Genomic DNA, 26,871 nt, shown 5'->3' with positions numbered 1-26,871 from the left:
AGATAGAAGCATGATGCATTGTCTTGAGCTGTTTGATTACTAAACCACTGCAAGCTCTTGAAATTGAGCTATCTTTTTTTTTTTTAATTTATTTTTTTAGCTGTATCGGGTCTTTGTTGTGGCACGTGGGATTTTTCGTTGCGGTGCATGGGCTCTTCGTTGCAGTGTGCGGGCTTCTCTCTAGTTGTGGCACGCAGGCTCATTAGTTGTGGCGTGTAAGCTTAGTTGCCCCATGACATGTGGGATCTTAGTTCCCTGACCAGGGATCGAACAAACATCCCCTGCATTGCAAGATGGATTCTTAACCACTGGACCACCAGGGAAGTCCCAAAATTGAGCTATGTCTAATGTGCATTGCAAGAAACAAACCAAAAAACAAATCTGTTTTTAAAGTATTTTTGTCTGCTCTTGTTTTATGTACCCTTTGTCCAGAATCTGAGCATATTCATCTTCATAACTTTTTCAGTATTTACTGGCTTTCTTAGCACCTTAGCTAGTATTTTTCATATGAGGTTTTTACCATCTATGACCTATAATTTTCCCTGACTCGCTATGTTTCTTGTGTCCTTGACATTCATTAGGCTACTGTCAGCTCTCCGTAATATAAAGAAAAGAAGAAATCACCTGTTGTTTTCTGCTCTAAAGGCTTTATTACTTCTCCTGTTTTTCTCTTCATGACCATGAGAGTCAATAAGTTGAGTCTCTCAGATATAGCCTTTTTATCTTTTACTTACAGAGATCAAAATGTCTTATTGCCTGAAATTTTCGTTTGGCTAGAAGACCACATAGAGCAGAGTGCTGTGTCCACAAAAAAGTTTTTGCTGTGTTCACTGATCCATTTTGTATGAAATATCAAATTCTGAAAATTCATGCTTATACATCTCCCACCATAAAAAGATGGTGCAATGTGACAAACCAAATTATGAAGGATGCAAAAGTCCAGTCAGGAGAAACTGATAAGAGATCCATTATACAATGCGGAAAGGAGTTAGGGACAAAATATATTCTCATTTGGGTGGCTGAGGCCTAGAATTGGTCCAGAATGTATACAGATTTTGTTCTAGTTACAAGGCCAACCTCCAAAGTGCTTTAAATCAGACAAGTGCTTCACCGAGGGGAGCTAGAGTGTTGTACAGGCATAACGGACCTTGTTACTTTGACTGCCACTGTTATGACTTGTTATATAGGGCTGACAGGAATCATTGGGATAGATGTATTAGTTGTCTGGTGGCAACAGGAAGTTGGCAAGAGGTGGCCACTGGGGGAATAGTGGCAGATATAGGTTGATATCTGTTGGTGAGCAGATTCTCATGGCCTCCTACCTACTCGTTATTTACATACCATGGGTTTATTGCTTTTATAAGTAGTTAGGTTCTGATTTTCTTGCAATTTGGGAAACTGAGGCCTCCTTGGGACTTAGGGGTTAGAGTTGATTTTCCTAGCACAACCTTGCCATGGGACCTATATACAGGGCGTTGCCCTTCTCATCTGCTAAGTTAGCATAATATTTTCCACCTTCCTAATCTTTGTACTAACATAATTACAATAAATTGCTGCTGCTCTTGGAGATAACCTCTCTTCTCACATCTGGGTTTAAGTCTTTCAGTAAAGCTACTTAAGCAGTGGGGAGGAAAGAGCTTTTCCATAAAGTTAAGGTCTTTCCTGATAAAGGTAACTACTCCACCCCTCTTTCCCAGTTAGATCCCTTGCCAGCAATAGCATAGACTTGAGCTAGTGCCAAATGTTTTAATACTGTAAGGACTCACTTGATAAAGTCTGTGCATGGCAAAGGAAAAAACAGTCAAAGTTCCCAAACTAAAAATTTTCCAAGACTTCCGTATGAGATGCAGTTAGGGCACCCTTCATCTAATTGTTACTGTGTGTTTGCTGTAGTCATTGGTGCCCTGCAATTCTCATTCTCCACCTCTTCTAGAGATTATAAATTATAGAAAAAGCTAGCCATGTCAAAATGGATACTCTAGCTACAGAGAATTTGGTCTTTAACAAAAAGGCAAAGACAGGGAAAAACTGTGGGATTAATACTGTGATCATTTCAAATAATTACCAAGTAATTATTGGTCTATTAGTCAGCAGCATTCAGTGTATTACTTCATTGTTACGTTAATATTTTGCATGTGTTTGTTGGCTTTGTTTCCCTTATTGTTATAAAATCTAGATAGGAAAAGCATTATTGTCTTGCTCTGGCCCTTATATTTTGCATGAAGAACCGGCATAGAACAGAAAGTGCCAACATGAAATAGTTGTTGGATAACTGACTAGATGAAGCAAAATGATTTCATAGATCCCTGGATATAGGAGAGATTAATTAATGATCAGTACTTACAAAATACTCAGACAATTCAGAAACCTGGAACACCTACCTATAAATACAAGAAAGAGATCTTTTTCTCTGTTTGACTGACAGTGATTTCCAGATCTCATAGATAATAGTTTTAGCCTCAACATCCACCACACCTTTACATAGTTGCTAATGAATAATAAAGTTGACTGGTTTATGGTAGACTCAAAAGAAAAATAAAAGATGTGTGGCCGTTAAATATTAGAATGTCCCTGAATGGGAATTCAGATTGGGTGCAGGTGACTGAATGTAGCAGGGCCTGTTTCAATTTGACCCCTCAAGATTTTGCCTCCTGTTTGAAGAAATTAATGGCTTTGAACCAAACCTGCAATATTACTTAATAATATAAGATTTATCTTCAGTTCATTTTATTTTCCTGTTGTCCTGAAACAAAATAATGGCTAATATAAATTCCGACATAATTTCTCTGAGGAAGTTTGAGATCACAGTAGTGGTAATAATAATGATAGCATTAAAAGCAGGAACAAGATTGCCTGCCCCTGTTAGCAGTGTGAGTAATCAAAGGCATTAATGGACCGTGAAAACTGGAGAGCTGGGGTGACCATGGGTCAGAGCTAACATACATAGGCAAGCACAGTATAGGGGAAACTTTCATCACCTCCACTACACTGAGGCTTTTCTCTTGATAGAGCAAGCTCTTAATTTCCCCTGGTTGTTAATCTGGCACCTTTCATGAACATCAGTATTCACTTTGGGAAAAAAAAAGCAAAGAGCCAAAACATCTAAGTGTTAAGGGCGAAGGAAAATCAACAGAGGAAATTACAGTAGCACTTGATACAGTGGCACCTTTTTCTTGAGTCATATGAGGTGAAATTATTTGAAAGTTTGCAGCTTTGGGCAGTCTCTCTTTAAGACAGTAACCAGAGGTCTTGGGAGAGAAAGTAACATGCATATATGGCCACAGTTTAGCCATGGCCTTTATATGCATATGTGTCCACATTTTCAAAACTGGCCTCTTAAAATATATATGAGAGTCAAGTGATTTGAAAGTAGATACCACTTCCGTTCTTCATTGCCTTTGCTCCCTGTTTGCTATTTCCTTTCTAACATTAATTACCATTTCTGAAGAAATTAGTGTTTCCTGACCTGGTGTAGTTTGTTCGTTTTGGATAGTCCATCAATTTAAGATACCTGCCATGTCTTTTGAAATCTAGTCTATTGAGGGTTGAATATAATACTAAGTTCTCACTTTCTTCTAACACTCTTGTTTTTAGGTAAGTCGTCTGATTGGAGTGACATTTCATTTGATGAAGTTTTCCATTTGGTAAAGTATTATTACTATTTTTATCAAATGATATAAACTTTGGTTTTTCTGATTTCTCAGTTTGTATTTTCCCACAACATTGACCTCCAGAGTATGCTCTGTCTTGAAGACAAAAAATATGAGAGAGAGAGAGAGAGCCAGAGCCAGAGACAGAGAGAGAGAGGGAGAGAGAGAGAAGGTCTAGGAAACAAGGGAAATGTCATATAAATAAATATATGTCTCTGTACAAAAAAAAAAAAAACTATTGAAAGAAACCTACCTCTTTATTTCCATCAATTTTGCTTATTAGAACTTCAGGAAGTGGAAGAGTTTTTTTTGGTTTATGTTTTGTTTTGTTTTGAATTTTTGAATTTTATTTTATTTATTTTCTATAAAGCAGGTTCTTATTAGTTATCTATTTCATACATATTAGTGTATGTATGTCAATCCCAATCTCCCAATTCATCCCACCACCAACCACCCCGCCAATTCCCCCGCTTGGTGTCCATACGTTTGTTCTCTGCATCTGTGTCTCTATTTCTGCCCTGCAAACTGGTTCATTTGTACCATTTTTCTAGGTTCCACATATATGCGTTAATATACGATATTTGTTTTTCTCTTTCCGACGTACTTCACTCTATATGACAGTCTCTAGATCCATCCACGTGTCTGCATATGACCCAATTCCATTCCTTTTTATGGCTGAGTAATATTCCATTGTATATATGTACCACATCTTCTTTATCCATTCATCTGTCAGTGGGCATTTAGGTTGCTTCCATGCCCTGGCTATTGTAAATAGTGCTGCAGTGAACATTAGAGTGCATGCGTCTTTTTATATTATGGTTTTCTCTGGGTATATGGCCAGTAGTGGGATTGCTGGGTCATATGGTAATTCTATTTTTAGTTTTTTAAGGAACCTCCATACTGTTCTCCATAGTGGTTGTATCAATTTACATTCCCACCAACAGTGCAAGAGGGTTCCCTTTTCCCCACACCTTCTCCAGCATTTATTGTTTGTAGATTTTCTGATGGTGCCCATTCTAACTGGTGTGAGGTGATACCTCATTGTAGTTTTGATTTGCATTTCTCTAATAATTAGTGATGTTGAGCAGATTCTCATATGCTTCTTGGCCATCTGTATGTCTTCTTTGGAGAAATGTCTATTTAGGTCTTCTGCCTATTTTTTCATTGGGTTGTATGTTTTTTTAATATTGAGCTGCATGAGCTGTTTATATATTTTAGAGATTAATCCTTTGTCCGTTAATTCATTTGCAAATATTTTCTCCCATTCTGAGGGTTGTCTTTTCATCTTGTTTGTAGGATCCTTTGCTTTGCAAAAGGTTTTACGTTTCATTAGGTCCCATTTGTTTGTTTATGTTTTTAATTCCATTTCTCTAGGAGGTGGGTCAAAAAGAATCTTGCTTTATGTCCTAGAGCATTCTGCCTATGTTTTCCTCTAAGAGTTTTATAGTATCTGGCCTTACATTTAGGTCTCTAATCCACTTTGAGTTTATTTTTGGGTATGGTGTTAGGGAGTGATCTAATCTCATACTTTTACATGTACCTGTCCAGTTTTCCCAGCACCACTTATTGAAGAGACTGTCTTTTCTCCATTGTATATCCTTGCCTCCTTTTTCATAGATTAGTTGACCATAGGTGTGTGGGTTTATCTCTGGGCTTTCTATCCTGTTCCATTGATCTATATTTCTGTTTTTGTGCCAGTACCATATTGTCTTGATTACTGTAGCTTTATAGTATAGTCTGAAGTCAGAGACCCTGATTCCTCTATCTCCGTTTTTTACCCTCAAGACCACTTTGGCTATTCGGGGTCTTCTGTGTCTCCATACAAATTTTAAGATTTTTTGTTCTACTTCTGTAAAAAAAATGCCACTGGTAATTTCATATGGATTGCATTGAATCTGTAGGTTGCTTTGGGTCATATAGTCATTTTCACAATATTGATTCTTCCAATCCAAGAACATGGTATATCTCTCCATCTGTTTGTGTCATCTTTGATTTCTTTCATCAGTGTCTTATACTTTTCTGCATACAGGTCTTTTGTCTCCCTAGGTAGGTTTATTCCTAGATATTTTATTCTTTTTGTTGCAATGGTAAATGGGAGTGTTTCCTTCATTTCTCTCTCAGATTTCTCATCATTAGTGTATAGGAATGCAGGAGATTTCTGTGCATTAATTTTGTATCCTGCAACTTTACCAAATTCATTGATTAGCTCTAGTAGTTTTCTGGTGGCATCTTTAGAATTCTCTTTGTATAGTATCACGTCATCTGCAAATAGTGACAGTTTTGCTTCTTCTTTTCCAATTTGTATTCCTTTTATTTCTTTTTCTTCCCTGAGTGCCGTGGCTAGGACTTCCAAAACTATGTTAAGTAATAGTGGTGAGAGTGGACCTCCTTGTCTTGTTCCTGATCTTAGACGAAATGCTTTCAGTTTTTCACCATTGAGAATGATTTTTGCTGTGGGTTTGTCATATATGGCCTTTATTATGTTGAGGTAGGTTAGGTTCCCTCTATGCCCACTTTCTGGAGAGTTTTTATCATAAATGGGTGTTGAATTTTGTCAAAAGCTTTTTCTGCATCTATTGAGATGATCATATGGTTTTTATTCTTCAGTTTGTTAATATGGTGTATCACATTGATTGATTTGCATATATTGAAGAATTCTTGCATCCATGGGATAAATCCCACTTGATTATGATATAAGATCCTTTTAATGTGTTGTTGGATTCTGTTTGCCAATATTTTGTTAAGGATTTTTGCATCCATATTCATCATTGATATTGGTCGGTAATTTTCGGTTTTTGTAGTATCTCTGTCTTGTTTCGGTATCAGGGTGATGGTGGCCTCATAGAATGAGTTTGGGAGTGTTCCTTCCTTTGCAATTTTTTGGAAGAGTTTGAGAAGGTTGGGTGTTAGCTCTTCCCTAAACGTTTGATAGAATTAACCTGTGAAGCCATGGTCCTGAACTTTTGTTTGTTGGAAGACTTTTAATCACAGTTTCAATTTCATTACTTGTGATTGGTCTGTTCTATTTTCTCTTTCTGCCTGGTTCAGTCTTGGAAGGTTATACCTTTCGAAGAATTTGTCTGTTTCTACCAGGTTGTCCATTTTATTGGCATAGAGTTGCTTGTAGTAGTCTCTTAGGATGCTTTGTATTTCTGCGGTGTCCGTTGCAAGTTCTCCTTTTTCATTTCTAATTTTATTGATTTGAGTCCTCTCCCTCTTTTTCTTGATGAATCTGGCTAAAGGTTTATCAATCTTTTTTTATCTTTTTCTTGGTGAGTCTGGCTAAAGGTTTATCAATCTTGTTTATCTTCTCAAAGAACCAGCTTTTAGTTTTATTGACCTTTGCTATTTTCTTTGTTTCTATTTCATTTATTTCTTCTCTGATCTTTATGATTTATTTCCTTCTACTAACTTCAGGTTTTGTTTTTTCGTCTTTCTCTAGTCCCTTTAGGTTTAAGTTTAGATTGTTTATTTGAGATTTTTCTTGTTTCTTGAGGTAGGCTTGTATTGCTATAAACTTGGCTCTTAGAACTGCTTTTGCTGCATCCCATAGGTTTTGGATCATTGTGTTTTCATTGTCATTTGTCTCTAGGTATTTTTTTATTTCTTCTTTGGTTTCTTCAGTGATCTCTTGGTTATTTAGTAATGTATTGTGTAGCCTCCATGTGTTTGTGATATTTACAGTTTTTTCCCTGTAATTGATTTCTAATCTCATAGCATTGCGGTTGGAAAAGATGCTGGATATGATTTCAGTTTTCTTAAATTTACCGAGGCTTCATTTGTCACCCACGATGTGATCTATCCTGGAGAATGTTCTGTGAGCACTTGAGAAGAAAGTGTAATCTGCTGTTTTTGGATGGAATGTCCTATAAATATCAATTAAATCTATCTGCTCTATTGTATCATTTAAAGCTTGTGTTTCCTTATTAATTTTCTGTCTGGATGATCTGTCCATTGGTGTAGGTGAGGTTGTTAAAGTTCTCCACTATGATTGTGTTACTGTCGATTTCCTCGTTTATTGCTGTTAACAGTTGCCTTATGTATTGAGGTGCTCCTCTGTTGGGTTCATATATATTTATAATTGTTATATCTTCTTCTTGGATTGATCCCTTGATCATTATGTAGTGTCCTTCCTTGTCTCTTATAACATTCTTTATTTTAAAGTCTATTTTATCTGATATAAGTATTGCTACTCCAGCTTTCTTTCATTTTCCATTTGCATGGAGTATCTTTTTCCATCCCCTCACTTTCAGTCTGTATGTGTCCTTAGGTCTGAAGTGTGTCTCTTCTAGACAGCATATATATGGGTCTTGTTTTTCCATCCATTCAGCAAGCCTGTGTCTTTTGGTTGGAGCATTTAATTCATTCACGTTTATGGTAATTATTGATATATATGTTACTATTACCATTTTCTTAATTGTGATGGGTTTGTTTTTGTAGGTCCTTTTCTTCTCTTGTGTTTCTGTCTTAGAGAAGTTCCTTTAGCATTTGTTGTAGAGCTGGTCTGATGGTGCTGAGTTCTCTCAGCTTTTGCTTGTCTGTAAAGCTTTTGATTTCTCCATCGAATCTGAATGAGATCCTTGCTGGGTAGAGTAATCTTGGTTGTAGGTTCTTCCCTTTCATCACTTTAAATAAATCGTGCCACTCCCTTCTGGCTTGTAGAGTTTCTGTTGAGAAGTCAGCTGTTAACCTTATGGGAGTTCCCTTGTATGTTGTTTGTCATTTTCCCCTTGCTGCTTTCAATAATTTTTCTTTGTGTTTAATTTTTGTCAATTTGATTACTATGTGTCTCAGCATGTTTCTCCTTGGGTTTATCCTGCCTGGGACTCTCTGTGCTTTCTGGACTTGGGTGGCTATTTCATTTCCTTTCCCATGTTAAGAAGTTTTCGACTATAATCTCTTCAAATATTTTCTCGGGTCCTTTCTCTCTCTCTTCTCCTTCAGGGACCTGTATAATGCAAATGTTGTTGCATTTAATGTTGTCCCAGAGGTCTCTTAGGCTGTCTTCATTTCTTTTCATTCTTTTTTCTTTATTCTGTTCCACGGCAGTGAGTTCCACCATTCTGTCTTCCAGGTCACTTATCCATTCTTCTGCCTCAGTTATTCTGCCATTGATTCCTTCTAGTGTATTTTTAATTTCAGTTATTGTATTGTTCATCTCTGTTTGTTTTTTCTTTAGTTCTTCTAGGTGTTTGTTCTTTAATTCTTCTAGGTCTTTGTTAAACATTTCTTGCATCTTCTCGATCTTTGCCTCCATTCTTTTCCCAAGGTCCTAGATCATGTTCACTATTATTATTTGGAATTCTTTTTCTGGAAGGTTGCCTATCTCCACTTCATTTAGTTGTTTTTCTGAGGTTTTATCTTGTTCCTTCATCTGGTACATAGTCCTCTGCCTTTTCATTTTGTCTGTCTTTCTGTGAATGTGGTTTTCCTTCCACAGGCTGCAGAATTGTAGTTCTTCTTGCTTCTGCTGTCTGCCCTCTGGTAGGGAAGAGTTATTATATTTAGTTGTATTTAGAAAGGATTGGGCTTACTTCAAAAACTCCAACCAAGTTTAGAGCAGTGGCTTCCTGATGTATTTGGTGAAAATCTGATATTCCTCAAAATGTTGATGGACAATACATCTTGAGAAAAGAGTTCTGTATCATCAGAGAGCTTTTCTTTTGGATCAGTGTTTTCAGTCTTCAGAATTTGTTCATTTTAAAAGATAGTTTTTAAATAGAAGAAACAAAATATATAAATTTAGAAGTATAAAGCCAGGAGTCTGTGGCACAGAGATGGTACCAGAGCTTATAGTCCATAATAATAGAAGATTGAAGCCTCCAAAAATGAGCATAATGATAGGGACAGAGGGGCACGTCATAATATCAAATGACTTCTCCTTGATGTTCTGGATCTTTTCACTCATAAGATGGATGTCTGTATTTGGTACACCTTCTGCAAAGGTAGGTGGGTCATGAATCCTAGCAGTTCTTTTTCCCTTGGGGGAAGGTTTTTCTTTCTGTAGAACTAGGTACATGTTGATCTATTGAGTAACAAACAACCAGAGCCTAAAAACCCCATTCCCAGCATTATGACTTTCCCAGTGCTTCTTGACTGGGAATTTTTTGTATGTTTTCTTCTAAAGATTAACTTGATAAAAAGATAGAACTTTAAATACCCGGAGAACCAGTTGGGTGCCATATTCCTTTCACTCTACTGGTCTATTATTTCTTCCCTCTCCTCACTTTTAATTTTTTAACCTTAATAACTGGTGATTAGTAGTTATAAATCCTTTTGAGACCATGGAACATTGGCATGTGAGGATGACATTGACATTCTATTTTAAAAGTTTCGTGGTCGAAGCAAAGTTCCTTCTAGATCAGAAGGCTACCCCATCTCTACCCAGGGATAGGTCTCACCCCACAGATCCCAGAACACATAGGGTGATGACCATTTATGCTCTGCAAAGCACCATGTTTTGGTTGAATGAATGGATGGATACATATATATTTACATTAGACTTTTAAATGCAAGTTTGAATATTTTAATATTGGAGTGTTTTTTTTTTTAATAACGAGAACTTCCCATTTTAGTCACAGCTACCTTATGTGTGGTAACATATGATATTGTGTAGATGCTTTCTCATACAGAGATTCTGATTATTCCCATACCAGTAATCATTCACCTAAATTAGATTTCTTTTGAAAACCTTTGTGAGGGGAATGGTAAATGGGGAGCAGGAATGAACAGTAACCTTTAACTCAAAGTATTCAAAAAACAATTTTAAAAAACCAAAATATTGGTTAATTCTATACTGAGTTGGATTTTTAACACCTTCATCTGTCTTCCATATTCCAAAAGGATAAAATATCCAAAAGTTCTTTCTGGTCCTTTTATTAGAAAGGAGATTGGTAGAATTACTCTCTTGTCAACCATACACGAGGTCTGCTAGATATGACTTGTATAAAAATAAATTAATTTCAATGCTGTTTTTCTTTCCTGAGAATCTCTAGTTTCTCATTAATGACATCAAAAGCCCAAAACTAAACAAAATATTCTTTGTATCTCCAAAGAAACTGGTCATCCAGAGAAAATTTCAGCATTCTAGTGTAGTATCTTGTAACTTTAGAGAAAATTAGAAGGCTTTAAAGGAATATGTCACTCAGTAATGGGTAGGAGCATCTGGAGGTAAGAATCCTTCCTAATACTGTGAAGACTGGGAGAAGTTCTGATGCTTAAGGAATAATTCAGATTCCCCACCCAATGCCAAATCTCATACACTCAATTCAGTTTCAGCTCAGCTAAACTGCCATCACAAAAGGCAGACATATGTGGCTGATATTTACAAAATGAGTTGCTATCAAGACTAAGACACCAGTGGTAAATTGATTTCTGTATCCACTAGGCATATTCTGACAGCAGTCCTATTTCAAGGTCAATAAATTTTATTAGATAAAGTATAGAAAATATTTAAAATTAAATTTAATAGAAAATGGAATGACCATATTCTTTTTGTTTCTTTTCTAAAATTAGTTCTTTCTAAACAGTTGAAAAAATATTTTTTAAATATTCTCAATCTCAAGTTCATTGCTTCTAGGATTCTCATGGTCCTTGAAACTGAATGCTGAGATTATTGAAGTAAAAATTGCTACAGCTATGACTGACATTACAGAAGAGAAATTGGCTCTTAAATGCCCTGTGCCTCAGTGTTCCCATCTATTTGCCTTGACTGGGCTGAAGCCCCATGAATTTAGGGACTGTCTGCTTTTGCTCATTTTGTACCTGTGACCATTGTCATACTGCCAGGTACACAGTAGTCACTCATGAAGTATCTGATAAATGAGGGGAGGTATCATAAATGTAAAATAATGTCAACCACATTGAGAGACCTTTAAGTATATATATATATTATTTTAACTGGTTTAGATGAAAATTTTTTCTAAAATATTTCCGTTTATTTGCCTTAAAAGAACATATGCTAACCATATTTAAACTTTTTTTGATGACTCAAGGTCATCATTCAGGTTACTTCTTTTCAGCATGTGTTTATTTAGCACCTCCTATGTGTGATGGTCCTCTCAGGCTCTTTTGGATACATAGGTCTTTTTACCACTGTACTATACAGCTTCTGATTGCTGTGTTTTGGGGCTACTGGGCCAGCTTTTTATAGCTCTCTGATTTCCTGGCTGTGAAGACTGGCAGACTCCTGTGAGGGTACCTCTCTGAACCTTCTTCCCTAACGTGATACTTCTAATCTTCTGTGAGCGTGAAGCTAAAATAACCATTCATGCACATATGCATATAAATTAAGAGCACACTAAGAGGCTCTTTAATATGTAAAGTCCATGAAATTTGTAGACTGTGGCTGCCCAAGGCTCCATTTTATCCTTTTACTTATTTCTTGAATCTCTTTAGTTGTTCTATGTGAAATGTTGCTCTAAATTTATGAAGCACACATTTCCTTTATTCCCTTTCTTAACAGTGCTTCTAGGAACAGATTCAGGTTTTACAACACCTCGATCTTTGTTATCCAATAACCAAGTGAGAATTAGTTGTGTCTAAAACATTAATCTGAGTGTCCTCATCTAATTATAGTCCACAGCTTCCTTATGAACCATTTCATATTTACCTGAGATTTGGTTTAATTTTAAGCTACAGTGGAGACCTTTAAATGAATTTGTGTTCATTTTTCAAATTCACAGTTTGTGAGTATGTATGTGTGTATGTGTGTATTCTTAAAGACTTATAGGAGGAGAGACAAATTAGAGGCAGGGGATTAACAGATACAGACTACTGTGTATAAAATAGATAAGCAACAAGGATATAATTTTTAGCACAAGGAATTATAACTATTATCTTATAATAACTTATAATGGAGTGTAATATACAAAAATACTGAATTACTATGCCGTACATGTGAAATGAACATAATATTATAAATCAAATATACTTTAATTTTTAAAATAGGCTTCTATAGCAAGTTCATTTTGATATTCTCCTCTGTCAAAATTATGTGTCCTGAAAATGTCTATCATTAAAAAGCAGTATTTACAAAATATTTTAAAATTTTTATGGCTCTGATTACCAGTTAAGCTGAAAATGAAGCAAGTGCAACTAAGAGAAGAGAACAACTAAGTCTGTACATTATACAGAGCTGAAACAACTAACATGTTAGATCAGCAAAAGGTTTCTGAGGCTCTGATATCGATAGGAGCAGTAAAGCTAGATGAGGCTTTAACATATGTTAATCATACCTGTACTGCAGTTATCGCTCCCTTTATTAGTAACTGTTAGCTCATCGCATCCTTTCAGCACCTTTTTATCCTCTTTAACCCTCTGTCCTCTTTATGTGCTCAGATCTACCTGGCACCCACCTTACCATATGAGAGCAAGAAGCACCATAGTAACCAAAGAATGAAATTCCTCCGTATGTACTTTGTGTTACCAGCAACATGTATACTAAGATCTTCTCTGAAGAGTTAGTTAATAAAGAAACCTGAGAAATATTGGATTACCTGCCATTTAAAGTTAATTTGTGGTATTGTGGTCTACTTAAAGATGAAAAGTTCTTTCTCTAAAATTATTTCTAGATTTAAGTGTAACGTTTGACTATCTTTCCACCCCTTTTTTATTTAAAATTCTTCTCTTTAAATGATATAAAGGTAAGCTGATGGGTGTTTGTGTAAGAGCATCATTTACATTCTGTAGGAGTATAATCTTTCTTTCAAGCTGTTATTGCAACATTAAAGAGTAAGAGAATTTTCATCATATTGTCATCTGACTTTATGACTTATTTTCATTTTTCTTTTTATTCACTTGGAATTTATGGGTGAATTCCAGAAAGCTACAGTGGTTTTTTTTTCAGTTAGAGGAAGTGGCTAGTATGAGATTAAGGGTAGGGGGAATGTGGCACAAGGAAACTGGCTTGAAATGTCTATGTATTATGTGCAATTTTACTTTCTGAGTAATATCTTTGATTCAGTAATCACCCTGGGTAATAGCCATACAAGTTTTCTTATTTCCTGGAAAGCCTTACTATAATCGAGAACTTTGCTAGCATATCATGTACCTTGTAATTTTATTTTCTAAAATTATGTGGCTATGATGTCTTCATTTCCCCATGCAACCTTTTAAAAACAGTGTATCTTCATTTATTTTATTTGCTCTTAGATAATTCTTTGCAATTCACTTTGCTATTCTTTAAGTAAATCATTTGCAGATCTTCTAAAAGCTGGATTATCTCACTTACGGTCCAGTACTGTGGCTTCTTGGTAGAAGACAAGTTTATAGCCAGAAGCTGTAAGTTCAAAATCTGTACAAGTTTACACTAGAAAGCCAGAATATTTTCTCCTTAGTCCCTGAATTTCCAAAGGAAGTTAGATGCCATCAGCAGAGAAACGGAATTGATTTATTAAGCTCTGGGTATTTTGAAGGCCTGAGATAGAGTACATGAGGCCCAACATTGTTTTGGCCATTCTTCTTTTGAGAGCTGCAGATGGGGTGGTATTTTTTGCCAAAGCCTAAAACACATAAAGATATAATTAGAAGGAAGGAACCTCTCACCTGACTCCCACCAAAAGGAACATCAGGTTGAAAATGAATAGTAACTGATAACATTTTTTTTCACATAGTTTTAAAGTGTTTTGAACATGTTTACTTTTTTTTTTTTTTTTGGCGGTACGCGGGCCTCTCACTGTTGTGGCCTCTCCCGTTGCGGAGCACAGGCTCCGGACGCGCAGGCTCAGTGGCCATGGCTCACGGGCCCACCCGCTCCGCGACATGTGGGATCTTCCCGGACCGGGGCACGAACCCGTGTCCCCTGCATCAGCAGGCGGACTCTCAACCACTGCGCCACCAGGGAAGCCCAACATGTTTACTTTTAATGATTTAATTTAAAACTTACCAAGCCACTAAACATGTTGCTATTTACTAAGAGATATTTTATTAGAAGGTAATGAATAATTTAGGGTTTTATTTGTGTCAATAGGCTCTACTTTTCAAGGCCTGTTGATTACCTAGACCTCAGATCCCAATGCAGAACTCCCCAGCTCGCTTCTCTCACCTAGAGCTTGAGAACACAGTCATCCCTTTGCCACGGCTTTTCTAGGAATCGAACAAAACTGTCAAAAGTACTTGAGTTTCTGGTGACACACCCTGGAGTTCTCCTTATACATAGTAAGTTCATTCTTTGGCGTTTCTAAGAAGTAAGATTTAATGTTTTTTGTTGTTGTTGTTGTTGTTTTTTGCGTTATGCGGGCCTCTCACTGTTGTGGCCTCTCCCATTGCGGAGCACAGGCTCCGGACGCGCAGGCTCAGCGGCCATGGCTCACGGGCCCAGCCGCTCCGCATGTGGGATCCTCCCGGACCGGGGCACGAACCCGTGTCCCCTGCATCGGCAGGCGGACTCTCAACCACTGCGCCACCAGGGAAGCCCAGAATTAATGTTTTTATACCCTCAACTATATCCCTCTTGGTTCATTTTTTCCTTCCAAGTTAGGCATCTTTACCACCTTTACTTCAAGAAGTAAGCTAATGGAGCACAGGATTAGGCAAAAAACTTCAAGACAAAAGGAACCCTTTTCCAAACTTCAGGACTGCCTCACTGCAGAGAAAATTCCTATAACATTTTGTTTTATTTGGAGAATCTAAGTATTAGAGAGAACAAAGAGGCAGGAGAGGAGTTATCTTGAGCTCTTTGAAGCCAAGATCTGCATTATGACCCCATTTTAGAAAAGGGCTGGCAGTCCATAAAGCAATGCTTTGAACAAATCAGTATATTTTATAACAGGTATCTTTGGTTTGTGTTTTTAAAATCTCAGAACAGACATAAACATAATTCTATAGACACAATGATTTGCAAGTTAAAGAAAAATTTTCTTGTATTTTATAAAACTTTCATGCAGCGTGTGGGATCTTAGTTCCCTGACCAGGGATCAAACCCATGCCTCCTGCATTGGGAGCGTGGAATCTTAACCACTGGACCGGCAGGAAGTGCCCAAAACTCTTATCTTTTTTTTTTTTTTAATAAATTTATTTATTTATTTTGGCTGCGTTGGGGTTTTTTTTTGGGGGGTGTGTTTTGGGTTTTATTTTTTACATTTTTTTTGGAGTATAATTGCTTTACAATGGTGTGTTAGTTTCTGCTTTATAACAAAGTGAATCAGTTATATATATATCCCTATATCTCTTCCCTCTTGCATCTCCCTCCTTCCCACCCTCCCTATTCCACCCTTCTAGCTGGTCACAAAGCACTGAGCTGATCTCCCTGTGCTATGTGGCTGCTTCCCACTAGCTATCTATTTTACATTTGATAGTGTATATATGTCCATGCCACTCTCTCACTTTGTCACAGCTTACCCTTCCCCCTCCCCGTGTCCTCAAGTCCATTCTCTAGTAGGTCTGTGTCTTTATTCCCGTCCTGCCCCTAGGTTCTTCATGACTGTTTTTTTTTTAGATGTGTTAGCATACAGTATTTGTTTTTCTCTTTGTGACTTACTTCACTCTGTATGACAGACTCTAGGTCCATCCACCTCACTACAAATAACTCAGTTTCGTTTCTTTTTATGGCTGAGTAATATTCCATTGTATATATGTGCCACATCTTCTTTATCCATTCATCTGTCGATGGACATTTAGGTTGCTTCCAGATCCTAGCTATTGTTAATAGAGCTGCAGTGAACATTGTGGTACATGACTCTCTTTGAATTATGGTTTTCTCAGGGTATATGCCCAGTAGTGGGATTGCTGGGTCATATGGTAGTTCTATTTTTAGCTTTTTAAGGAACCTCCATACTGTTCTCCATAGTGGCTGTATCAATTTACGTTCCCACCAACAGCGTATGAGGGTTCCCTTTTCTTCACACCCTCTCCAGAATTTATTGTTTGTAGATTTTTTTGATGATGGCCATTCTGACCGGTGTGAGATGATATCTCATTGTAGTTTTTGTTTCCATTTCTCTAATGATTAATGATGTTGAGCATTCTTTCATGTGTTTGTTGGCAGTCTGTATATCTTCTTTGGAGAAATGTCTATTTTGGTCTTCTGCCCATTTTTGGATTGGGTTGTTTGTTTTTTTGATGTTGAGCTGCATGAGCTGCTTGTAAATTATGGAGATTAATCCTTTGTCAGCTGCTTCATTTGCAAATATTTTCTCCCATTCTGAGGGTTGTCTTTTTGTCTTGTTTATGGTTTCCTTTGCTGTGCAAAAGCTTTTAAGTTTCATTAGGTCCCATTTGTTTTTTTTTTTGTTTTTATTTCCATTTCTCTAGGAGGTGGGTCAAAAAGGATCTTGCTGTCATATGATTTATGTCATAGAGTGTTCTGCCTATGTTTTCCTCTAAGAGTTTGTTAGTGTCTGGCCTTACATTTAGTTCTTTAATCCATTTTGAGTTTATTTTTGTGTATGGTGTTAGGGAGTGTTCTAATTTCATTCTTTTACATGCAGCTGTCCAGAAAACACTTATCTTTTCAATGGAGAAGGAAGAATAGCTTGGATGCTAGCTCTGTGTGTGTGTGTGTGTGTGTATCTGTGTTTGTTTTTCAGAGGGAGAGAGAGAGAAAGAGAGCAGACATGAGACAGACATAGTTATACCCATCCTCTTTTTCTATAAAGAAGTTGTAATAGCTTGGAAACAAAACATAATAAAATTCACATGGGGATTTTTACCTAAATGTCCATCGACAGAGGAATGGATAAAGAAGATGTGGTACATATAGACAGTGGAATATTACTCAGCCATTAAAAGGAATGAAATAGTGCCATTTGCAGAGACATGGATGGACCTAGAGATTGTCATACAGAGTGAAGTAAGTCAGAAAGAGAAAAACAATATTGTATAATATTGCTTATATGTCAAATCTAGAAAAACGGTAGAGATCAACTTATTTGCGAAGCAGAAACAGAGACACAGATGTAGAGAACAAACTTGTGGTTACCAAGGGGGGGAAGGGGAGGGTGAGATGAATTGGGAGATTGAGACTGCTATATATACACTGCTATGTATAAAATAGATAACTAACAAGAACCTACTGTATAGCACAAGGAACTCTACTCAGTGGTCCATGGTGCCCTAAATGGGAAGAAAATCCAAAAAAGAGAGGATATATGTATATGTATGACTGATTCACTTTGCTATACAGCAAGAACTAACACAGCATTGTAAAGCAACTATACTCCAATAAAAATTAATTTTAAAAAACACTTAAAAATTCACATGGGAATTTTAAATAAAAATGGCGAGGGAAACCAGGGGGAAAGAATGGTATTAGAATAACTTTGGGTATCTCAGAAATCCTACAGGTCTTAATTCGGGTGTAGAAGCAGTAACATTAAGAGGGGGTCAAGGTACTGTTCTATTCTGAAGAAAAGAGTAGACCTTCCATAGGTCCTCCCATCCATTGCCAGCCCATGTTGAACTAGTGCCAAGTCCACTATCAGCCCTTGGCCTTCACCTGGCCTGTGCATTCATTCTTGTTCCTCCACCTCTGCCTGCATGCTTGTTATGGTCTGGCTTTGCCAGAGTGTTCATTCTATTGCTTTGGAAAGGCCTGCAGTTTCAACAGTTGCACATCCTGTTACAGGAACAGCATTGAGCATGATTTTGGGGGAAAAAAATCTCATGTACATCTTGTATTGAGCCTGAATATTCAAGAGTCCTTCAAAACATCACTCCAGTTTATTATTCTGTTGGCTTCACAGGTGTTTCTATAGGACAGACATAGGTGAGGGACACCTAGAAACTGGCCAGACCCAGGGGAAAGGAAAGTGAGAGAGATTCCATTCTGCCTGACTCAGCTCTAACAGGTAGAAAACCAAAGGATCATTTTTCTTGTGATAATCATTTGTTTTCATCATTTGTCCCCATGGTTATTTTCCACTGCCCAATTATTATTTGTACTTCTTTAAAAACATCAGTGAGTGAGCCTTAAGAAGCAAAGAAAACTGAGGTGCTATACCTGAGTCTGAGAAAGTTCAAAGTTTGAGACTAAGGTCCCACCTCTGAGCTCATGTTGTTTTAATTACACTGTATTTGGCTAAAGATCTGACACTAGATGCATTGTAACCATTGGAATGGCAGTGCAATCTCTTGTTTCCTAGATTTCCACTGGCATTTTTGTCTGTTGTTAGAAGAGCCACACCTTTCCATGGTGTGGCTGGTGTTTTAGCCATTTAGGAAGAGAGGGGAAGGGACAAGAAGGAATTGATGGTAAAGAGATGGAGCCTGAAAATGGAAAGTTCACAGTTGAAAGTGGAGTATGTGTTACCTTCTGGCTCAGGCCAGGTGGTTGGGTGTGGATATCATGTGTGCCCCCAGTGCAGTCACCATTGCAGTGGTAATTCTCCCAGTTTAGCCACTATGGAGTACTGTTCCTTGTTTTTCTATAGTGCTTGTCAAAATGCTATGACAACTGGCTGGTTTTATGTAAACAGAGCCTGGTTCTCAAGAGACAGTGTGTCTGAAAGTCAAACATGGATGGCAGCCATTGGCATGCAAAGGAGTCAGAAACCACAGATTGTTTTCTCGTTGGATGAACAGCTTAAAGCAACGTAAAGTTAATTGAAGAATTCCTTGAAAGTGAAGTCAGACTAAAAGAAATGCTCTAAGTCTATAATTTACTAAATGTGAAAGATCTGTAAGTGGTAGTGAGACTAAGTTTTTTTGGGGGAAAAGAACATTTTTGTAAACAGATCTGGCTTGTATTATTGCCTAGGCAGTTTTAATTATTTGCTCTAATAATGTAGATCTGCAGAAGACTCTCTAATTAGGTAAAGCTTGATTTATGGAGTTGGCCTCATATAAACCATGATGTCATGGTGTGCTGCAGAAAATTATAGGCTGGTCTTGCTTTTGAATACTACTATTTCTACCTAGGACTACTCACACTCTGCATGCCTTACTCTTATAAAACCAAAGCATCCTGGGTTCTTGTTCTCAATGCCCATTGCCCAGGTAAATTCAACAAACATTATTACTCATTAATTTATCAAATATATATATTTTTAAAAAACTGAGAAGGCAGGGGCAGAGTTTAGCTACTAGCTCTAGTAGTTAAAAAAATCCTTACTTGGGAACTTAGTCGACATGAACCTATGACTCTCTGCAGAAGTGGATTCAAGGACATGCCAGACTGTCAAAAGTAGTGTCTGTGTGTCTGTCTGCCCCTCCCTCCCACAACCCTAACCCCATCCTCCACTTTCCCTCTCCCTCCCTAGCCACTTCCTGGAAAGCTGTTTCAGTGTCATTGTTGCCTACCGCATCTGGTTTTAAATAAGAGCAAGAGGCCTCTGTAACATTTCACTGTGGTTCTTATTCCTTTTCCCATTGTAATAGAAACCTTGATGTAGGGCCAAGGCCTTTTCTTTGATTACATCAATAGATCTGCTGATTATAATTTCCTAACATTTTCTTGCATTAATTATACCTTAATGATTGCATTTTCTATGGTTTCCTATTTCAATTTTGTTAAAGTAGAAAAAGACTTTAGAAGGAATCCTAGATTTTTACAATTTGTTGTCCATTCTTTTAGAATTGTCTGACCTATACCTGCCTTGATAGCCATTTTAAGTGATTTGCCTTTATCAGGTCTTCTCTAACTATTCAGTGTACTTTGCGTAGAAAACAATTCCTGCCTGTCACTGTGATATTTCATTGACTTACATAATATTTGATTAAATTTATGTAATTATAATTTCAAGTCCAAAAGATATTAACAGGTTTGGGAGCAAACACAATTCTTAAACAGTTGGAAGAAGTTGCAGGGGGCTCACTGGAGAATAGCCTTCTGGCCTCCAGCATTCAGTATGTGTGGGCTTGCTCCTGAGTTAAACAAAGGGACAAAATGGGGTAAGTGGAGCTCTAAGGTGTGAGAACTTCTGAATCTGTCCTCTCCACATTCTCTTCATTTTACAGATGAGACCTGGGCTGGTTACAGGACTTACCCAAGGTCATGAAACTAGGTGGAAACCAAGCTGGGTGTCCTAACTCCCAGGCCAGGGTTTTCCTGTGACACCAGAGGAGGATTGATATCCTAGCCCTTCATTGTACTTATCTGGCTGCTGGCTGAATGCAAGTTTATAAAGTGGGCTTTGATTTATTACCACAAAGTATCTGTCTTGATGCTTATTTTACCCATGGTTTTTGAGTTATTGATTAGCACATGTTTTTCTTTAAATGCTCCTTGATATCAAAAATGATCCTTCTTTATTATGGGAAGTTAATCCAGGTCATGAGATTTATCATTTGTATGTCTAAATGATCATAATTAGGTAAGAGAGAGAGAGGCTGCGTTGAAGAATTTTCCTGGTAGGACTTATCCTCCTCAACAGTCTACAGCCCTGTACTGTTCATGGCTGCTTTTGTGAGACAAAACTGCTTTGGGGTTGAGGCAGGACAATAAGGTTTATATTATTTGATCTCTTTCACAAACCCTAAATGCTGACTTTTCTAATATCAAGTAGGAAAGATTTTTTTTAATCACTTTCCTTTGCCCCGCCCCTTCCTTCCAGTGCTTCCCTCCTGCCCCACTCCCTATCTGGAAAGATTTGATGTTGCCTAGAGTCAAAATGTATTTACAACTGAGCAGATAAAAATAAAATCACAACCATTAGGATGAATATGAAGGAAGGGGGAAAATGTTGTACTCAAATCCCTGAGTTAGGTTAATTGTTTTTGTTATTATTGAACATTGCATTTAGCTCTGAGCTTCCTGATAAACAAAGCAAAACAAGACATTTGGGTTCACATTATTTTTATTTGCTAAAGGGAAACATATCAGGTCTTCCACAGAGACTTTGTTACCAGGCACTTTATTCTAAGCCAGTGACCCTCATGTAAGTGAAGCTGAATAACCATCTGCATCAGGGGATTCATACATATGTTAGAGTTGGAGAAGCCCTACTGTGGTCCACCTCTGTTCTTTGTTGATGAGCAAAAGAAGCTCAGAGAAGATAAGTAATTTGCCGGTCGCTAGGCTTGTTGGTGATAGCACCAGCCTGGAGCCAATACCCCTCTGACCCAACCTAGGCCTCAGAGCACCCTTATTTAGAAATCACAGGTATAGTGAGATGTGGTACTCCACCTGGTATGGTTCAGAATTATACCTCACTCCTGGGCACTGGGGACATAGACTGTCAAGCGAGTGGGATTTAGACTTGAAGTTGGAATATGCGGAAGAGGGTTTTCTTCAAGGAGCTTCTCTTTTCACTGAGAAGAGTGACAGAGGGTAGACCTCTGTCCCAGCTTGCTGTCAAATTACTATGGAGGGGGAAACTAGAATAAGAGATGTCCTGTTTATACCCTGTTTTTAAATAAATACTTTGTCAAAACTTCACTTTCTTCAGTCACAATTATGGGAAAGTTTATATTGTGTTTTTATGACAGTGGAGTTATGAGAGAACTTTGGGCAGGGGTCCCAAACCCAAACTGCCTGCAGCAGTCAGGCAGGTCCAAACAGCTGTTTATACAAAAGGCCAGGTTTAAGACAACAGGGAGTGAGACCTGTAGTGCACCAGAGGGCCAGTGTCCTCTCTCCAGGGGACAGCTGCTTCCCAGCTCCAGCTGATTTTTGTCTTGTGAAAAATGCAGATATATAATTGACCACATCTTCTAGTGTTTTGAGAGAAGATGGAAGTGTGGATTATTAAATCTTCTGATTTTAAATGTTGGCAACTCCTTTCTTCCACTTGCTCAAGCCAGAAATTTTGGAGTTGTCCTTGACTCCTCTCTTCCTTTCAAACCCCACATCTAATCCATCTGGAAATCCTGTTGGCTCTACCCTCAAAATATATGCAGAATCTGATCACTTGTTAGTGATTTCCTGTTGCACTACTGTAGCCCAAACCACCATCATCTTTCTCCAGGATTACTGCAGCAGCCTCCCAACTGGTTTTCCTTCCATGCTTTCTCTCTTACAGCTGGAGGGATCTATTTATTGAAACACAAGTCAGATCATGTTGCTCCTCTGCTCACAACCCTCCAGCTTCCCATCTCACTCAGAGTGAAAGCCAGAAGCCTCCCAGTGCCCCCGTGAGGCTCTCTGACCGCATCTGTGCAGCCACAGTGGCCTCCTGTTCCTCAAATACACCAGCTCATGACCTTCACCCTTGCTGTTCCCTTGCCTGGAATGCTCTTTCCTGGGTATTTCCATGACCCATTCATCCCTTACCTTTTCTCAAATGTCACCTTCTCCATGAGGCCTTCCTTGGCCACACTATCTAAACTTGTAGCCGCACACACACATACACACACCCTTCCACTTCCCTCTTGGCTTTGTTTTTTAGCACATATCATGATCTAATATACTACATTTTTTTCTTGTTTATTACCTGTCTTCCACATTAGAATATAGGTTCCAAAAGCGTAGGGACTTTGTGTGTTTTTGTGTGTTCATTCCCTGCTATATACTTAGCATTTAAGAAATGTGCCTCACACATAGTAGATACTCAGTAAATGTTTGATGAATAAATGAATCTTAAAAAAAAAAACAAAAAATGTTTTTCAACTTCACGCCAAACAAATCTCTTCAGTGGGCCAAACCCAGCCTACACCCCCTTTGACCCAGGGTCAAGAAGAAGAGTGAGCACTTCTTCAGCTCCACCTAGTAGCTTGGGGACAGACTTCGTGACTGCATCATGACACCTGCGCTGCTCAGGAAACAACAGAAGAGCTCTTCCACTCCATCCCTGCTCATGGTATCCTCCCCTGCTGAACTTTAATGCATGTTTATATTTCATGCCTCAACACTGTCTTTCCTGATGCACCGCTGTTTAGAATCTAGAGAATGTTAAGTGAATTAGTTCAGCTTCCTGTGTGAGCTTCCAAACCTCTGAAGGCAGGAAGCATTTGAACAATTTTACTTGCTTTTTCACAACACAGAGTTTAGAGTTCGACAAGCAATGATTAAAAGGAAGAGCACTATGAACAGAGGGAAAATCATATATAAAGACACTTAGGCAGAAAAAAGTTTGATGCTTTGGAAGAGATCAAGTGAAACTAGAGTACGAAGTGAAGGAGAAAAGTGATAGGAAAAGATGCTGGAGAGGCAGGCAAGATCACATCTTGCAGGCCATGGTAAGGAGTTTCAATGTTATTGTTCGGCCCAGTGAGACGACTCAGAACTCATTACTGTGAACTATTCATAAGGGTAATTTCTTTAATGCAACTTTTTACTGAAGTGTGACATATTTATATCCTGATGATGTTTTTCAAACAAGTCAGTCAATTGTTAGCAGTCATTTTATCACCTAGACTCCATTCCTTTCATTTAAAAAAAAAAAATTTGGTTTTGGACTTAATTAGGTAAAAAAAAAATTGTTTATTTTCACATTTATAACTAAGATATTAAAGTTAATTTTTAAATATCTTACTTAAATAACTAAATGTATTTATTTGTACAAAAAATAAACTTTGTTTTAGTTATGTAACACTGTAGATTTAGGTTATAATGATTGCTTAGTAAAGGAAGGTTCCCCAGGCACATTCAGTCTTTTTAACTGTATCCACTTTAGTTACATAAATAAAATGCTAAATAGTCATTCATTTTTCTGTTGCATTTGCAACCTTTGCCAAGTTACTATCACATTAAAATATATAGCATTTTTGCTTCTAAAAAATTCGATATATACTTAGACTGTACCAAATGTACATTGTCATTTTTATAAAAGATATAGCATTTCCTTGAGCTCAAAGTTTATTCCAGCCTATATGCTCTCATCATAAAAAAGAGTCAAATCAAATATTGAGCAGCTTCCTAACATTCTATTGAAGATTTAAGAATTTTTTTAGTTATGTGTAAGAACAGTAAAATATTTCTCAGGGTTTTTTCCTTTGTTTGTTTGGTTTGGGTTTTGTTTTGTTTTTTAACTTCAGAATTCTGCAAGCCAAACTGAGCCACAAGGTGGGTTTTGTAGCTCAGTCTTTGTTATTGAGTGACTATAAAAGGGCAAATTCTGAGTCCTGGTCACGTTGAGATATCAACAGTCAAAGCAAAATCAAGCTACGTAATCTGGAAAGCTGAGGTAAAGACCAAGTGTTAGGATGAAGTTTAGAAAGTGTTGGAATATACAGAGGCAGCCCAGGTGTGACATAAATAAGAAATGTAAGAAGAAAATCTACAGGTCTTTGTAGCTTTCTCACAACTGATTTTCATTTCCATAGCATGAGATGGACATTATAGATACAGAGAAATTCAGAACTGGAAAAGACCCTATTTTTTTTTTTTTTTTTCTTGCGGTACGCGGGCCTCTCGCTGAAGACCCTATTTTACAGTTAGGAAACTGACGCCCAGAGAGCACCAAAAACTTTCTCAGTGTCACACAACTAGAGTTAATGTAGGCTGGAGTTGGAATTTGGAACTCCTGTTTTCTATCTCAGTATTCTTTTATCTACTTTCTTGTGCATTTTTGACTGTGTAATTACTGGAGTTGTACCAAAATGGAGTGAGTTGGTATGGATGAGGAAGGGAAGTTGACTGCCACCAGAAATGATGAGGCAGAACCTGGACAATGGCTACCTGACATGTGTGTTGACTTTCCAGGAAGGAAACTTGGGCTTAAAGTCCTCTAAGAGCTTTTCCAACTCTAATTTTAATGAGTTTAGGTGATTTTAATCATTTTGTAGTAATTATTTGTCCTCCCAACTTACAAAAATCATTGTTCATTCTTATTCATGCATGTCTCGTTCACTCTAGCCTTTTCTTAGAACCTGCTTTCCCTTTGAGAGCACCTGTTCCAAAGTGATTTAGTAATGCAGTGTGACCAAAAAGCTAGCCAAGACTCCAAGCTCTGTTCACCACTTTAAATGATGAGTAATCATTGTACCCATAACTAATTTAACCTTCTACATTAGACCAGTATCCAATAACTGCTAATTTTCTTCTACCACACAAATATAAATCAGCTGTATAGTTAGCAAAATGGAGATCTATGGCAATGAAATCAAACACCTTTCCTACCCTACAGCAAGGACTTGGAATGGTAAAAAGTTTTAGTTATTTCATAATCCAATAAGGTAAAAATTATTTTTAAAATAGATTATGATAAAATTATTACTGTGCAACTGTATAACCTAGTCTTGGCTTAGGAATTTCCCTTTGCAGTAGAAAATGCATGAGCTAGGAACTCTGGTTAGAAATGTATTTGCCATCTGATAGTATCTGTGTGAATATACAGATTTCTGCATACTGCTCTATTCTGAATATAAAAGTGTCTCTGTCCATCCCATCACCATCTCTTTAGATCTTATTTTTAGATCTTATTTTTTTCTGCTTTAGATCTTATTTTTTTCTGCTATAATTTAGAAGGTATTTCCCCAAATATCGACATTCTCAGACTATGTAGTTAACAGTCATACTTATAATAGGGAATTTCCAGAAAACAAGTGATTCAGTTTCATATGCCCTAAGTACTGCCATTATAGAGACCAGGGTGAATTATTCATTGTTGTAGATATGTGGTCACACTGGGGGCTCATCTCCATAGGTTTAAAACTGGGTTTTAAACTTCCATCCTGTAGTCCTCTGGGAATACCTTATTCCCTTTGCTTCCACTGACCCTGGATTGATTTGGGAAATAGAATAAGGAGGAGATGCGGGTAGTATTTCACATATTATCATGGTAATCCAATAAGGCAGTGAAAGACTGACTTTTTTTTTCAAACAAAAGAAACTGACCTGCTGTATAAAAAAAAAAGAAGAAGAAGAAGAAAGAGGGCTTCCCTGGTGGCACAGTGGTTAAGAATCCGCCTGCCGGTGCAGGGGACACAGGTTTGAGCCCTGGTCCAGGAAGATCCCGCATGCCACGGAGCAACAAAGCCCGTGCACTACAACTACTGAGCCTGTGCTCTAGAGCCTGCGAACCACAACTACTGAAGCCTGTGCACCTAGAGCCTGTGCTCTGCAACAAGAGAAGCCACCGCAATGAGAAGCCCATGCACCGCAACAAAGAGTAGCTCCCGCTCACAGCAACTAGAGCAAGCCCACGTGCAGCAAGGAAGACCCAACGCAGCCAAAAAATTAATTAATTAATTAAAATAAATAAATAAATAAAAGCCTGTTTGAAAAGAGAACTTCTTTGAAAAAAAAGAAGAAAGAAGAAAGAAACTGAACGCAACCAGGGTGTAGCCATTTTATCGGACTAGGGAAGTTGAGTACATAATTGTTTAGAACCACCATAAAAACAAAATCTGAGACCCATGTCTCCTGTCTCCTATGCCAATTTTTTTTTACTCTTCCCTTCCACCC

At 37.7% G+C, this 26,871-nt stretch overlaps 2 protein-coding genes across 4 annotated transcripts in view; one reads left to right on the top strand and one right to left on the bottom strand.

The window, feature by feature from the left end:
- The window catches only part of CMSS1 (cms1 ribosomal small subunit homolog), a 382,923-nt gene that overhangs the window by 206,283 nt on the left and 149,769 nt on the right, over positions 1-26,871 (top strand). The window contains exon 2 of one of the 3 annotated variants that reach the window (XM_067739125.1): positions 3,595-3,644. The exons of the other annotated variants lie outside the window; for them this stretch is intronic. The gene's annotated coding sequence lies outside the window, so the exon portion shown is untranslated. The remainder of the gene's footprint in view (positions 1-3,594; positions 3,645-26,871) is intronic. 3 annotated transcript variants of the gene reach the window in all.
- Positions 1-26,871, bottom strand: part of FILIP1L (filamin A interacting protein 1 like) — a 224,398-nt gene that overhangs the window by 195,542 nt on the left and 1,985 nt on the right. The gene's annotated exons all lie outside the window — the stretch shown is intronic.

This window comes from Pseudorca crassidens, chromosome 5 (genome assembly GCF_039906515.1).
Source record: "Pseudorca crassidens isolate mPseCra1 chromosome 5, mPseCra1.hap1, whole genome shotgun sequence".
Taxonomy (NCBI): domain Eukaryota; kingdom Metazoa; phylum Chordata; class Mammalia; order Artiodactyla; family Delphinidae; genus Pseudorca; species Pseudorca crassidens.
The sequence above is the reverse complement of the archived record's forward strand: the minus strand, read 5'-3'. Positions and strand labels throughout refer to the sequence as shown.